The following is a 13,277-nucleotide window of genomic DNA, read 5'->3' on the forward strand; positions in this document are numbered from 1 at the left end:
CTAATGCGTCCCCAGCCTATTGCTGTGAGTCACTGGATACTTAAACCCCCTCCACCCAGTAGGAGGTGCCTGAGCAACACTTTCTTTCAGTGTGTTCTGTGCAACTGAGGTGCCAGGTCCTGTCCTTTATATTGTCCATTTCCACCACCCCTGGGGGCTGTATACCCAGGCCTGTTACCTGTATCTGTGACTTCTAGTCTGTTTCCGCCACCCTGGGGGCTGAGTTCCCAGGCTCGTTCCTGTATCTTGTTCCTGGTTCAGTTCCTGTCTGAAAAGTGTCCTAGCCCGTTACTTGTTTGTCTCTATGTCCATATCTTCCCTTTTCCTGCAGTGTCTGAACATGCACCTAACTCCAACTCGTTGTCTCTGTACTTCTGTTTGTGAGTTTAGTGTCCACTCGCTACTTCATTCTAAGTACCTTGTGTGTATTTGCTCTGCTCGGGTTTTGCTCTGCTCTGCTTGTCTACTGCACCTGCAGGTTTTGCTCTGCTCTGCTTGTCTACCGCACCTGCGTGCTTTGCTCTGCTCGGCTTGTCTACCGCACCTGCGGGTTTTGCTCTGCTCTGCTAGTCTACCGCACCGGCGGGTTTTGCTCTGCTCTGCTTGTCTACCGCACCTGCGGGTTTTGCTCTGCTCTGCTTGTCTACCGCACCCGCGGGTTTTGCTCGGCTCTGCTTGTCTACCGCACCTGCGGGTTTTGCTCTGCTCTGCTTGTCCACCGCACCTGCGGGTTTTGCTCTGCTCTTCTTGTCTACCGCACCTGCGGGTTTTGCTCTGCTCTGCTTGTCTACCGCACCTGCGGCTCTGTTCCTGTATCTCAGTCTGTACTGGTCCCTATCCTGCCTGCGTTCCTACCTGCCAGTACTCACCTGTCTGCATACCAGCCATGCTTGCCAGTACCCACCTGTCTGCATACCAGCTGTGCCTGCCAGTACCCACCTGTCTGTATGCCAACCTAACTTGCCTGTTCCTGCATTCCCCGGTGTGGGTCAACAGCTGTGACCGGGGTCTGACCTGGAGTAGCACCTGGTCCCTCTGCTCGGTTCCTCCCTGGTTCAAGGAGTCGACTGAGCCACCGTGCGACCTTGGTCGGGCCGAGTTGATACTTAGTCACGCCCCTCCAGGCACTCCTCGGTTCATGGTCCAGTGGGATCACTAACCACGCTCACGCCAGTCAGTCCGGGCATGTGCGTAACAAGTCCACTTGGTGCAACAGCTCTCCAAGGTGTGATCACTCCTTTTTGGATGCAGACTAACGAGCAGATCTAATTTGATTCAGGTGTTAGTTTTGGAAATGAAAATTTACAGGGTGATTCCATAATTTTTTCCTCAGAATTGAGTGATTCCATAATTTTTTCCCTCTGCTTGGACTGAAAAAAGTTACCCTTACTGAATACCACATTTTTAATCTTGATTTCATTTAGTGTTTTTTAAAGCCCTAAAGTTGCCATTGGAGCGAACTTATGTGTGATACGTGTGAAGGAAAACCATAGTTGTAAATAACTGGCCTGTAAGTTACTATTTTTCATAGCGACCTCGTGTCAATAACTTCACTGACACAGTGTAACACAATTTAAGTAGAGGACAGAAATGGCTGAATTTGAAGCGAACTTATACGTGATATGTAGTGTTGAGCCACCCCCGTAGTGTTCAGGTTCGGTTCGTCGAACACCGGGATGTTCGTGGAACTGTTCGTCGAACACCTTAGAACACTGTCGAACACCGTTAAAACCAATGTCAGACAAACAAAAACACATAGAAACACATAGAAAACACCTTCAAAGGTGTCCAAAAGCTGACAAACTGCTCAGGAGACACTCTCTTTAAAAAAGCCGGCCGGCAATTCAGCAGCGGCATACACCGGTACCCGACAATTTAGAACAGAAAGAATAGAGCATCACACATAGATTAGATAGATAGAAACATGTCAGTCACATATATAATAAGTACAGTGATAGTGTTGATTACTGTACTTGTCATTTAGTGTTAAAATAAAGGATTTATTAAAAAAAAAATTGGCATGGGGTTCCCCGTAATTTTAGTCTCTAGCGGAGGTTAAGCAGACAGCTGGGGCAGATGTTTGAAGCCTGGGAAGGGGTTAATACCCACGGAGCTTCCCAGGCTACTAATATCAGCCCCCAGCAGAATACCTAGCCTTTACTAGCTATTAAAATGGGGGACCCCCCCCCAAAAATGACATGGGGTCCCCCCTATTTTAATAGCTAGCAAAGGCTAGGCAGAAATGGCGCTTCCATAGGATGTGCCAATTCTGGCACTTAGCCTCGCTCTTCCCACTGCCCTGTAGCGGTGGCAGTGGGGAAATAGGGTTGGGGTTGATGTCAGCTTATAATGCCAGCTGACATCAAGCCCAGGTTAGTAATGGAGAAGCCTCTATAAGACACCCCCATTACTAACTTCATAGTGAAAGTTAAAAAAAAACACAAACACCCAGAATAAAGTCCTTTAATTGAAATAAGCACATAATTCTTTAATGTTCTAAATTAAACTCTACTTACCGTCACACCCATTCCAGCTGAAGCCAATGTCTTCTGCAATAAAATTAAAATAATAAACCAACCTCATCCTTACCTTTCCTTGGTTCCCAGGACAGCTTCAGCTCTGCTACATCGAGATGTAGAACGCTGCCATCCAGCTTGCCATGCCGCAGACACTGAGAAGCTTCTCAGTGAAGCTCAACAGGTTCTAGTTTTGGACATCCGACCCGATGTCCGAAAAAAAAAAGTAGAAGCGTCTTCACGCGAAACAGCTGTTGTCTGCTTTTTTTTTCCCGCTCTCCCTGCTTGGAATAAAGATACTGCTTTTAAGGACTGGTGAGTGTGTGGTGCCCCTGAGGGTTCGACCGCCACAGGGATGCTGCACTTCTTTAATGGAGTGTGGTGTTCCTCCTCTGAGGTAAGGCCAGTGTGATAGTCGTGACCTAACCTTTTGCATCCAACACCACACTTCTCCACCAGAGGGAGCTAGTATGCACTAGGTGCTGCTCCCCTGGTTACAGGGAGACTGGGGAACACAAAGTGGTAGGAACCAGTTAGTGGGTGAGGGTGGAGGACTTACAAGTTAGTGACACTTTAGAATTCATATTTAATAAAAAGCCATCTTTGATCTTGGTCCAGAGTTCTTCTTCCTTTTGGTGCAACCTGGCTAGTCGGCCTTGGTCGTGCTGTGCTGTCAAAAATACTGTGTGTAATGTGACTTCCCTCCGGGAGCGCAGATCCTGTGTGGGCCTGCACCGGAATGGGACACAGCCCTCGTACCCTGGTCTTGGGACGAGAGGTAGGTTGTAGACACGGAATGTCTCAACCCGGCCAAGGACCAAGATGAAGAAGGCCGGGAGCCTAAGATCGGGGCTCCACAGCAAATGGATCCCAGGCAGGATGCAGACGGAGCGGTGTACGCCACCTGTCCTCGCCATGCTGATATAGTCAGAGGGACTCCGGCTGCAAGAGGGGTACCGGCCCCCGACACCCGACCTTGCTACTTTACGTCCTGGACGGGAAAGCCCGGTGAGGCCCTGAGGATCCCACCGGGTATTGGATGGAGAGGAATTGCCACCCGTACCCTTGTTCTGAGAGGAACTCAGAGGGAGACCCGGCCTATCTACGTATACATGGACAGGAAAGGATTCGGTCTGTAGTTCAGGAACACTCTGTTGTAGGGTCGCGACTGAATGCTGGACTTACTCAGAGGTTGTCGGACCCCCGTCCCTGGTGACCGCAGGACCCCGTGAGGAGCAGGGAGTCGCCTTCCTTCTGCCATCTCTAAAGTGAGTAAAGCCTTGGAAGTTCACCCCTATGGCCTCTGGACTGTTTATTCTGCGCTACACCGCGAGATGCGGAGCCCGTTTACCTTTACTACTACCCCCATCCTCCTGTCCCGCTGCCCTGGGGCCTTGCTCCGCCTGTGGGGAGCAGTGAGAACTTAGGCCGCCATGACACCAGGCCTCAGCGGACTGTAGCGGCGCTGGTGGCCCTTCACCAGGCACCACAGGTGGCGTAGTCGTTAATCAGCCACTCAACCCGGACAAGCCCACACCATCTCTTTCTAATGTGACGGCCCTGAGCACGAGTCGGGCCCGGGCCACGGCTGCATCCCACCTCTCCATCACAGGGCCCGACACCGAGTCCCCCAACACCCAGGGTAAAACACGAGCTTTACGAGTAGAGGCGTCACAACCGCAACTCATTTTTCTTTCTTATGGTTATTTTGGACTGTTTAAACTTTATGAGCTTTTGCACCTGAAATGTTACCAAGTCCTATTTAGGTGTCTGCATTGTACATGTTCAGCTTTGCACTGACTATTGCAGCTGCTTGCAGGTGGTGCAGGTTTTTCACTTTCCTTGCTGTAAGATTTATCGACTTTATTATCCTAGCACACCTGTTTTTGCTCCTTGAGATTGGTTCAGCAGCTTTCCACTGATAATGGACACTCCTAACATAGATATGCAGGAGTTGCAGGCAAACCGGTCTTAATGCAGGTCGAGAAAATGCGGAGGAATTTTTTTCTGCTTGTAATTCTCAAAACGAAATTCAGGCCCTGGGTCTTAAAACACTTGAATGGAAGGTGTCTTCCCTGTGTGAAAGAGAAATAAGGCTGTTTTGGACCATTCACTCTCTGAAATCGTACAATGACTGTGGTCGGGTACCAAGAGGTCTAAGAGTGTTTAAAGAAATATCTTAATTTCGAGAGGACCCTGACTTGAATGGGAAGCCATTCATTTGAAATGCTCCATGGACTTGATGCATATAGTTCTTAAACGGAGCGAAAATAAAAATGAGTTGGAAGCTGCCGAAACAGAAATTCGTTCCAGGCTCTCAACAACACAGGTGTCTTCTTTTTTAAGTCGACTGAATAAGAAATTGTTGCCGATCCAAGCGGATATTAAGTCCAGAAAGAAAGACAAATTTATCCGAGACAAAGTCGACTTTGAAACAGGCAATGTGTTTTCATGGAATAAAAATAAAAATTCGGGTCATAAACAGTCCCGTTCCAATAACAGACACGCTGCCAATAAGAGGAATCGGTTTTATAACAACAAAAGAACACCACAAGAGTTCTGGACCACGGATTCAGACTCTAGTATCAACAATGAATCTAATGATCTTTCTGAATCTGAAATTGCGGCTTCTCCAACTGCTTTGTGCTCCCTCCCTTTAGAAGAAAGATCAGGAGAGGTGGAAAGAAAAAGAAAAAGATATCCAAACCGCAAGAGAAAGAAAGTTTCCTGGAAGAACTAGTTCCCACTGACTGTGTCCTTAATCTTACAGATCATGGCCTATCTCGGTTGCATCTGTCTGTGCTGTCCAAGGGACTAAATTTTTGTTTACTTGAAGCTTTTGATCCAGTGGATTTCAGAGTCAATTTGTTCAAAGTCTTCAGAAAGAGACATCTGCACAAATTTTTTTCCAACAAAAAAAGTGATACCCGTGTTTATGCACCTCTTGAGTGTGAGACTCCTTGCAGTGCTGACATCCTTGGTTTTTATGTCAATGATCCTACAGACCACCATATTATGGATGATGAGCTTGTTTTGGCTAATTTGAATACCATTCCACCAGCTGATTTTGATGCTGATTATGAGGTTTTGTCTGACTTACCTGCCGGTAATGAGAATGCAGCCTTCACTGGTGGCATCTTGTCTTCTTTTCTACCTCCCATTAGTCCTGGTAATATTATTGACACCTTTCAGGATCGCGTTATTCGGGAGTTGAATCATTGATTTATGTACCCCCGCTTTCTAATTTGTCACAAAATGAGAAATCGGCTTTGAATGAAATTAAATCTTGGAAGGATGTTGTTGTACGTAAACCAGATAAAGGTGGTAAAATAGTATTACTTAATAGAGATTTCTATGTGGCAGAGTCATTGTCGCAATTGGCAGATTAAAATACTTATACACCTTTACCTAGTGACCCCACATTTAAAAATAAAAATTTATTGAGATCTTTATTAAGAAAATACATAGAGAAAGGCGTTCTATCTAAATCTACTGCTGAAAAGCTTCTGCCAGAGTTCCCATTGAGACCTTATTGGTATACTATATCAAAAATTCATAAGTGTACCAAAATGCCCCCAGGCCGCCCTATTGTCTCGGGGGTGGGCTCCCTTTTGGAGCCTCTCTCGAGATCTATAGATTGGCTTTTAAAACTGTTTCTGCAAAAAATACCTTCATTCATAAAGGACACTGATAGTTTTCTGGTTGCTCTAAAGGAGGTAAACTGGCAACCTGATTTTTCTCTATGTTCTATAGATGTTACCAGTTTATACACTCGCATCCCCAAAGCACTAGGGTTGGAGGCAGTAAAAAAAATCCTGATGCAGTCTAATAAAAGTGAGGAATTTTCCTCCTTTATTTTAGAAAGCCTTGATTTTGTGCTCTCAAATAACTGTTTTCAGTTCCAGAACCAATGGTACCACCAGAATATTGGGAATGCGATGGGCACACCCGCAGCGTGTGTCTATGCAATTTTTTTTTTATCTTTTTTTGAAACGCAATTTATCATTTCCTGCAAAAATCCGTTTGTTAAGTATATTATATCTTTTTTAAGATATATTGATGATATTTTCATGGTTTGGTCGGGTACCGCAGAAGATTTTACGGCTTTTGTTCAGTCTTTGAACACCACAAATACAGCTAATATGAATCTTACTGTGAATTTTGGAGGACTTTTTCTTGATTTTCTGGACGTTTCCATTTCAATTGAAAATAATACCATTCACACAGAATTATTTAAAAAACCTTCAGCTGGTAACACTTTGTTATATTATAATAGTGCTCATCCAGTGCATATGACTAGCCCAGGGGATGGGGATGACTCGGTACCCGGGCCTTTGCCTGGCCTTGGGTATGTCGCGGTGGTCGGCTCCCGGGGACCGTACCCTGGGGTCACTCTTTAAAAGGGTGATAGTTTGTTAATTTTATGAAAGTTCGTGACGCCACCTGTGGTTTCTGGTGAGAATCACCAGCGCTGCTGCAGTCCACTGAGGCCGGTGATAAGGCAGCTCGATGGTATAGCTCCCCACAGGTGGAGCTAGGCCTCAGGGCAGCATACGGAGAGGGGGATGCAGGACAGACTAGACCCAGCCGGGTCAGAGCAAGAACGGGGATGGACACGATAGTCACTTCAGTACCTTTTACTGATGAAAATTCAGGCACACCCCGGAGCACTGTAGGGTGAAGGGTGCATATCCGGATCCTCCCCAAGGAGCGGGTGTAGGGCCTCCTGTTTCTTGCCTCTTGCGTAGTAAGTTTCTGACCTGCCTGGAGCTAGCCCTAACTTTGTCTCTGTCCAGCGCTGGCTGACCTTGTGGTAGGGCCTTTCCTTGGAGTACACGCTCCCTGCTTGCGGGGCCTATGTGTCTCCTGGCTCTGTTACGTATCAGCGCTTTAGCGATCCTGGGACTTGTAGTTCTCCAGTGATTCCGGTTATGCCTTACTGGGTCATAGAGATCCCGGTAAGCTTCGGACCCGATGTCCGGTGTATACTTTGGGGTGAGCTAGTTAAGCTCCTCTGCCCCCTATGTACTAACTCTCCACTCGCCTTCGGCCTACTCGGGCTTCACCGATCTTATGGCGCCGGCACACCTAAAGCTCACTATTCTGAGCTACAACTGAGTCTAGACTGGCCTTACCTCTGCAGACAGACTTCTGCAGGAACTGAACTGAGAACTCTGTCCCTCTCTGACTGTGAGCAGGAACTCTGTTCTGGCTATACTGAACTGCCTGGCTCCACCTTCCCTATTTACCTACCTAACAGGCTCCCTCTGCTGGTCTGAGGTGGAAGGTGGAGATGTGTGAACGTTTATGGGGGCCTCTTGTGGAGGAATCCATCAATGCACTCTTCTAGGATCTGTGATACCAAGCGCAGCTGGGCATCACACATACTAAATCTGGGGTTCCATACAGCCAATTTCTCCGTCTGCGCGAATTGAATACTTCTGACCAAACCTTTCTTGATCAGGCTTCAGAGTTGAATAACAACTTTCTTGCTCGTGGTTATCCTAGACATGAACTAAATACCGCACTTGAGAAAGCAGAAAAATTTACACGAGATAGTCTTTTATTAAAACGCTATAAGTCACCCTCCCATCATGCACAAACGGCTACTAAAAGGTTTGATTTTCATTTCAAACATAGTCCCATTAATGACACGATTAAAACAGCCATTTTGAACAATTGGCATCTTTTGGAGTCTGATCCAGATTTATTATCAGTGGCCAAAAACAAACCTATAGTATCCTACATGCGTAGTCAGAATATAGGAGACTTAGTCAGTAAACACAGACTTCCAGTGGAATCTAAAAATTGGTTGCAGAAAAACATTTCCTCTGGGAATTTTAGATGCGGTTCTTGTTCTTTTTGTAATCTGCACCTCACGACTAATCCCTTGCGTATTGGTCCGATTACACATTTTGTTAAGGATTTCATTACCTGTAGGTCCAAAGAATATTGTTTATGTAATTTTTTGTCCTTGTAATTTTTTTTTACATAGGGAAGACTATACGTTCTTTATTTATTAGGATCAGGGAGCATTTACATTCCCTAGAAACCCAAAAGGGCTCCAAAAGATTTATTAAGCATGTTACTGAATTTCATAATGCTAACCCTAAATCATTGAGATTTGCTGGCTTAGAACAGCTTCATTTTCCCAGTAGAGGCGGCAATCTGAATAAGCTGATGCTTCAAATCGAAACTAAATGGATCATTCGCTTGAATGCTAATGGTCCATTGGGCTTAAATGATCGTCTGGATTTTTCTATGTTTTTATGATTCTGTTCTGATTTGTGTTTTTTTTATTTTTGTGATCATGTGTTTTTATTAAATTTGCATATAAAGGATGTGATGTCATGTTTTGTGTGTAACACAGACCTGTAGAAGCGTCTTCACGCGAAACAGCTGTTGTCTGCTTTTTTCTTCCCCGCTCTCCCTGCTTGCCGGACTTTTTATCCTCATGGAATAAAGATACTGCTTTTAAGGACTGGTGAGTGCAGCTCATTTTCCTTTCTTATGGTTAAGTCCTATATACTGCCCTGGGGCTTAGCTCTGCCCGTGGAGACCTGCACTATCTCTATCTCTGCTGCGTCACTAACAGCCCCAGTGGATCTGCACCGCCGCGGCGGCCCCCTATAGCCGCATACCACGGGTGGCATCACAAACTTTATTCCCCTTTTCTTTATTCCCAAATTGACTTTCCCAATTCAGTTTATTATATTGACCGCCCTGGGCCACGGACCGGGTCACTACCACTGTGACTATCCCAATACAGGACCGACCCGGCTACCGAGTACCCCACGGCCCAGGGGGCGCGTCATACTTGGCGTCACGAACAGGATGAACCAACCTGTTAACCAGGTCTTGTGTGTCACAAAGACTGTGTACAACTGTATAAACCGCAGCCATTACTGTAGCATATGTGGAGTTAATGATATGTGGGGTGTCCCATCATGGGCGGAGCCTCAAAAATGGTGCCAAAATAGGCCCCTCCCACTTGCATAGACTGTAAAAGAGTTGTCTGTCACTCAGGCTGAAAGGTGCCAGCCTTCCCCTTTGCATCAGACTGAGGGGGGAGATTGTCGCCTCCCCCTGCAGAGGGCTGTGTAATCCCATCCATCCAGCCGCTGCAGCCCTGTGCTGTGTGATCCCAGCTGCTGCAGCTCTGTGAATACAACACAAGTGTGAGAAGCTGTGCAGCAAGAGTGCGGCTGTACAGTGACCAGCAGAGCAGTCTCATTGACCGGCTGTGCAAGGAGTGACGACATAAGCATCCGGAGTGGTGAGTCCTACCCCGGCAAGGGTGAACTAAGGGGGAAGAAAGATGCCCAACTTAGGTGAAGCTTCAACAGCAGGGGCTGCCGCAGCCCCCATAATGCCACTGTCTATGCCATATATCCCAGGAGCAGCCTGGTTACCACAATACTCAGGGGAGTCGCATACCCTTAGCGATTTCAACGAGAGACTGCGTAGCCTGTTTGACGTTTATCCCTTGGCCGAAGGGCAGAAGGTCAGCATTCTAATTGGTCAGTTAACTGGTGTCGCTGACCCTGGCCACCCACAAGCAGCTTCTGCGCTGGCTGCAGCTAAGTACCCTGGAGACAGGGTCACTTACACCCATCACCATGGAGAACGTGGGTGGTACACAATACATGTGTGTAGAGAGGAGGAGAGTGCACCCCTGCTATCGGAGGCTGATGACCAGGCTGGGCCATCCAGTGGTGGACAGGTGTTTCCCCGGAGGGAGCACCATTACTGAACTAAACAGAGTTGAAAAATCTGAAACTGTATATAGTTACCTGGAAGGGTATCAGTACAATTCATGTGTGAAAAGTTTTTGTTCATTTTGTGTGGACCCAGTTAAAAAAAGGACATTGTGGTTAAGGACAATGATTAACCTGCAAACTTTAATTGTAAAAAGTTAGCACTTCTTAAGGTGCTTCTTTTTTTTTTTTATAGACCACTGAACAAAATCCCGTTTGGCATGACCGAAGACGTGGTCCAATGAGTGGATCAGATATGCCCTGCAGCCACGCCCAGGGCCTACGTTGGGGGTTTGTTGTGGACGGGTCCCCCCACTTTGCACTTACACCAGTGAGATGGACACCCTGATAAGGATCTCACTACGGCCTACTGAACTTGTTTGATAAAATGTTATTTAAAATGATCTTATATTGAATTATATACTAAGTAGTTATGTGTAACGTTTAAGAGAAAGTGCCTCCCATAAAGGGAAGAAAAAGTTTTACTGTCTTCTATGTGGATGCATCCGAAAAGTTTTTACATGTCTTACAAACCTTTTTATTCTGTTCCAGCCCGCGGACGTGCTGTGTTTAACAAGGGGGGTATGTGGCGCCCCTGCGGGTCCAGTTGCCACAGAGGTGTGGTACCCCACTCCCAGGTAAGGAAGGAACACTACCCGGGACCGACACACCTGCATCCAGCTCTACACCACTCCAGACCAGCAGATGGGGCAAGATGCACTTGGTCACGGCTGAGTCCTGTCCCTGGCTGAAGGGGGGGGGGAACCAAAGGAGAGGGAACCATGTAATGGGTGTGGATGGAGGAAGCAGCAAAGAGGAGCACCCTAGAAGAGGGTATAAGAAGAAGGGGAACCTTCTAGAAGGAGTTCAGTACAGTCAGGGCTGTAAGCCCAGGAGGGAGGTCCTGCTAGTGACAATTCCAGACAGGAGGGGGCCCACAGTAAGGGGCCCAGAAGAAGGAAGAAGAGACAGAGGGGGTCTCAGGGGCACGGGAGCGCGGACTCTCTCCGTGGGGACCCGCATCCACCCGACCGCCGTCGAGTAGAGGGACCAGGCCGCAGAAGGGGACCGGCCACAGACTAGTGGAGAACAACCAGGCTCAGCTAGCCAACCGGAGGCCGCAGCATTTTCAAGGTGTTGCAGTCGAAATCCACAATTACAACCCCCAAAAAGGTGGCCACATAGGGTCCAGGGGACTGAGAGTAAGTCGCCCGACAAGGCCCGAGGCCACTCGGCTTGGGACACTGATTGTGAGGTGCAGGGCAGGAGGGCGAGAGCCAGAGCAGGGAGACGGCCAGAGAGGCACAGAAGAAGGGGATCCTGACTAAGTGTACCTGAACTGCCTGGGAGTTGGCTGCATCCCTTCCTTGGAGAACACAGGATGACGTGGGGGGTTATAACCGGCTGCAGCGGTAACCTGGAACTGCCTAAGAACTGTGAGTAAAGCCTGAAGACTGCACCCCAGTGTCCTTGATTTATTGCTGCATCACCGGGCCTGCACTACAATGTCCCTGCCAACAACATCTACCTCATCAAGTCCTATGTACTGCCCTGGGGCTTAGCTCTGCCCGTGGAGACCTGCACTATCTCTGCTGTGTCACCAACAGCCCCAGTGGATCTGCACCGCAGCGGCGGCCGCCTATAGCCGCATACCACGGGTGGCGTCACAAACTTTATTCCCCTTTTCTTTATTCCCAAATTGACTTTCCCAATTCACTTTATTATATTGACCGCCCTGGGCCACGGACCGGGTCACTGCCACGATGACTACCCCAATACAGGACCGGCCCGGCTACCGAATACCCCACGGCCCAGGGGGCGCGTCACTGGCATGCAGAGTGAGGCCTGCAGCGCTGAGGGCGAGATATCGGCAGCACCAAAACAGACAAAAAGAGGCGGAGGGGTGACCAGATGGAGGAGGCGGGAAACTGTTCCACAAAGCACAGACACTTGGGAATTTCTCCGTCATAGAGTTAGGTGTTCCCCAGTCTGGGACTTTTTAAAGAGAGTTCTGAGAGTAACAAAATAGCCATTTGCAACCTGTGCCATGCCAAGATCGGCAGGGGCTTGACCACTAAGAACCTAACAACCACCAGCATGATCAGGCACATAATCTAAGCACCCGACTTGGTGGGCCGAATGCCTGGGTCCATGATTGGTGCCAGTGGGTGACATCACTGCTTTTTTCCCTGTGCTAGGTGCATGCCAATCCCCAGTCCATGACATTGGTGCAGATGCCTTCCACCTTGCACCTGTCCTTGCACATTCTGAGGCACCTTCATCAGTCACTTCCAAATCCTTGTCCCAGCACAGGGTTCAGCTGTCCCTACCCCAGGCCTTGGAATGAAAAAAAAAGTTCCCAGCCACCCACCCAAACGCTAAATGGGCACATTTTCAGGCTACTTGCCATGGAAATGTTGCCATTTAGGCTGGTAGACACGGAGGATTTCCACTGACTCATGGCGGCAGCCGTGAGTAGGTACTCGGTCCCCAGCCACCACTTTTTCTCCTGCTGTGGCATCTCTGCCTTGTACCAGCATGTGTCCAGAAACATCACCCATGCCCTTACCAACGCACTTACTAGTATTGTCTACTTAATGACTTACAAGTGAACAAGCGCTTAAGGCCAGGAATGCTACATTTCCCTGATGGCACACTGAGTGAACATTGTGGAGGCTGGTGCCGAGTCACACCCTGGCATGTGCTCCCGATGCCGAGAATTGCTGGCCCTATTTCTATCGGAGTTTTCTCCACGTCCTACATCAGTTCCAGCACCCCCTTTGGCTCCTCCTCATCCTCAATCTCTGATGTACTATTTAAGAGGACATCGTCCACATCAGCTGGAAGCTCTGCAGCAGTACCTCAGGAAAGCGTCAACAGACTCTGCTGAAGCTAATTTGTCTAGGAGACAAACCGCACACCGTGGCAGAGTTACTTAAAGGAATAACAGACCAGGCAGATCTGTGTTTTTTGCCGCTGACATAACCAGAAAAAAAAACCTTTC

Source organism: Phyllobates terribilis, unplaced genomic scaffold (assembly GCF_046119375.1).
Source record: "Phyllobates terribilis strain yellow unplaced genomic scaffold, ASM4611937v1 Scaffold_11__3_contigs__length_659146591, whole genome shotgun sequence".
Taxonomy (NCBI): domain Eukaryota; kingdom Metazoa; phylum Chordata; class Amphibia; order Anura; family Dendrobatidae; genus Phyllobates; species Phyllobates terribilis.